The sequence below is a fragment of the Babylonia areolata genome, chromosome 27 (genome assembly GCF_041734735.1).
Source record: "Babylonia areolata isolate BAREFJ2019XMU chromosome 27, ASM4173473v1, whole genome shotgun sequence".
NCBI lineage: Eukaryota > Metazoa > Mollusca > Gastropoda > Neogastropoda > Buccinidae > Babylonia > Babylonia areolata.
In genome coordinates this window covers 29,272,225-29,274,724 of record NC_134902.1, presented here as the reverse complement: position 1 = coordinate 29,274,724, position 2,500 = coordinate 29,272,225, and the positions used below count along the sequence as shown (strand labels likewise).

The following is a 2,500-nucleotide window of genomic DNA, read 5'->3' as shown; positions in this document are numbered from 1 at the left end:
TCCTCCCTACCTCTTTTCATTACATCCCTCCCCTCCCCTCTCTCTCCTCCCTCCCTCTTCTCATTACACACTTCCTCTCTCTCTCTCTCTCTCCTTCTCTCTCCCCCTCTCCCTCTAGCTCCCCCCGGACCCTCCCACTCCCGAGATAAATGAACACGCACCGCAGCTTCAGTTTCCCCCCCAAAAAAAAAACCACTGCCCCGCTGTACATCGGAACTCGACACGCTCACAAGCTACTTTATCAAAGCACAAAGCCCGTTTCAACACACGAAACACAAACTTACCTTTCAAACTGCCACACGTACACACTCTCTCCAAAGCCGCAAAGAACGGCCGGCGAATCAAAACTGCACACTAGTGTACTACACTGACACCCTCCACACTCCTAAAAATAAGTTTCTTCTCTTCTCTTTCACAAGGTATAAACCGCTGTTTAGAATCCAGTTCCGGAGAGGCACACCTCATAAAAAATACACACCACACACACAAACGCACACACCACACACACACAGTGTTGTCGCTGCAGAGTTATAATATCAAAACCGGGTCTCCCCCTCCCCCCGCAACACAAATGATATCACTCCAAGAATTCACAGCCCCTGGTGCAGGCAGTTCACATCAATAACAGCAACACTGACACGTGTATGCGCGCACACACACACACACACACACATTCACTGAGAAAGAGTTTTAGAGCAAGGAACGAACAACAGCCACTGCACTGAACCAAGTGAATGAAATACGATTTTCTCTGCTATGCCAGCCACCCCCCCCCACAACAAGTCAAGTGATTCACTGAGTGGCTACAACTCCACCACAACACACACACACACACACACACCCCTACTCCCCACACCCTTTCTTCCTCCTCCTTCCTTCACCAGACACTGCCACAGACGAGGTGGTCGGTAGTGGGGGGGTTTCCTCCACGCACGGCAAGCAAAGCCATGCAAAGCCAGTGACCAGAAAAAAAAAAAACTAGGATAGGGGAGGAGAGAGAGAGAGGGGGGGGGGGGGGTAGTAGGGGTGCGGGGGAATTCTTTCCCCTAATAGCACCAAGCACTGGCTGCTCTGCTCTGTTGTGAGGTAATCGTTCTCCGGTCTAGTCTTCTTCAAAACTTTGGAATACCTGAGCTCAACTACACTCTCTCTCTCTCTCTCTCTCTCTCTCTCCAGCAGAGCTAATAATTACAGGTAGGGGGGGGCCTCTTCCTCCTCCGACCCACCAATTCCTCCTCCCAACCTCCCCCACACCCCACTTCCCACAATTTTCTGCCTCTTTTAGAAACTGGCAGGTCTGCTGACCGGTGTGGCAGGAGTGAGGAACTCCCACCTGAGATATAATCCTTCTGATCCTTCATTGAAGACATTTTTTTTTTTTTTTTTTAAGTTAGTTTTTACTCTGAACAGCGGGAAAGACTTTAGAAATTTCACATAATAAAAGTTATTACATTTCTATAGATCTCATAAAGTCTCTTTTATCTTTCTTGTGATTTATACACTGTACCATTATAGAAATTGTCAAATTTGCTAAGTCCTTTGGGAGCTTGAAATCCCAAAACATCAGTAAAATGTGGAGATTTTCTTTGTCAAACTTCACATGAAGCGTCTTGTCTCTCTCCTTCCACTTCCCACTCCTTTCTTCACCCCTCGTCTTTCTGTCTGTCTCTGTCTTAACGTCTTGTCTCTCTCTCCTTCCGCTTCCCACTCCTTTCTTCACCCCTCGTCTTTCTGTCTGTCTCTGTCTTAACGTCCTGTCTCTCTCTTTCCGCTTCCCACTCCTTTCTTCACCCCTCGTCTTTCTGTCTGTCTCTATCTTAACGTCCTGTCTCTCTCCTTCCGCTTCCCACTCCTTTCTTCACCCCTCGTCTTTCTGTCTGTCTCTATCTTAACGTCTTGTCTCTCTCCTTCCGCTTCCCACTCCTTTCTTCACCCCTCGTCTTTCTGTCTGTCTCTGTCTTAACGTCCTGTCTCTCTCCTTCCGCTTCCCACTCCTTTCTTCACCCCTCGTCTTTCTATCTTAACGTCCTGTCTCTCTCCTTCCGCTTCCCACTCCTTTCTTCACGTCTCTATCTTAACGTCCTGTCTCTCTCCTTCCGCTTCCCACTCCTTTCTTCACGTCTCTATCTTAACGTCCTGTCTCTCTCCTTCCGCTTCCCACTCCTTTCTTCACCCCTCGTCTTTCTGTCTGTCTCTGTCTTAACGTCTTGTCTCTCTCCTTCCGCTTCCCACTCCTTTCTTCACCCCTCGTCTTTCTGTCTGTCTCTGTCTTAACGTCTTGTCTCTCTCCTTCCGCTTCCCACTCCTTTCTTTCTTCACCCCTCGTCTTTCTGTCTGTCTCTGTCTTAACGTCCTGTCTCTCTCCTTCCGCTTCCCACTCCTTTCTTCACCCCTCGTCTTTCTGTCTGTCTCTGTCTTAACGTCTTGTCTCTCTCTCCTTCCGCTTCCCACTCCTTTCTTCACCCCTCGTCTTTCTGTCTGTCTCTGTCTTAACGTCTTG

General features: G+C 48.7%; 1 protein-coding gene and 1 long non-coding RNA gene across 8 annotated transcripts in view; one reads left to right on the top strand and one right to left on the bottom strand.

The window, feature by feature from the left end:
* The window catches only part of LOC143301409 (uncharacterized), a 244,317-nt gene that overhangs the window by 154,373 nt on the left and 87,444 nt on the right, over positions 1-2,500 (bottom strand). The window contains exon 1 of one of the 7 annotated variants that reach the window (XM_076615680.1): positions 285-755. The exons of the other annotated variants lie outside the window; for them this stretch is intronic. The gene's annotated coding sequence lies outside the window, so the exon portion shown is untranslated. Of the gene's footprint in view, positions 1-284; positions 756-2,500 lie in introns of those variants that run through there. 7 annotated transcript variants of the gene reach the window in all.
* Positions 1-2,500, top strand: part of LOC143301411 (uncharacterized) — a 157,653-nt gene that overhangs the window by 76,565 nt on the left and 78,588 nt on the right. The gene's annotated exons all lie outside the window — the stretch shown is intronic.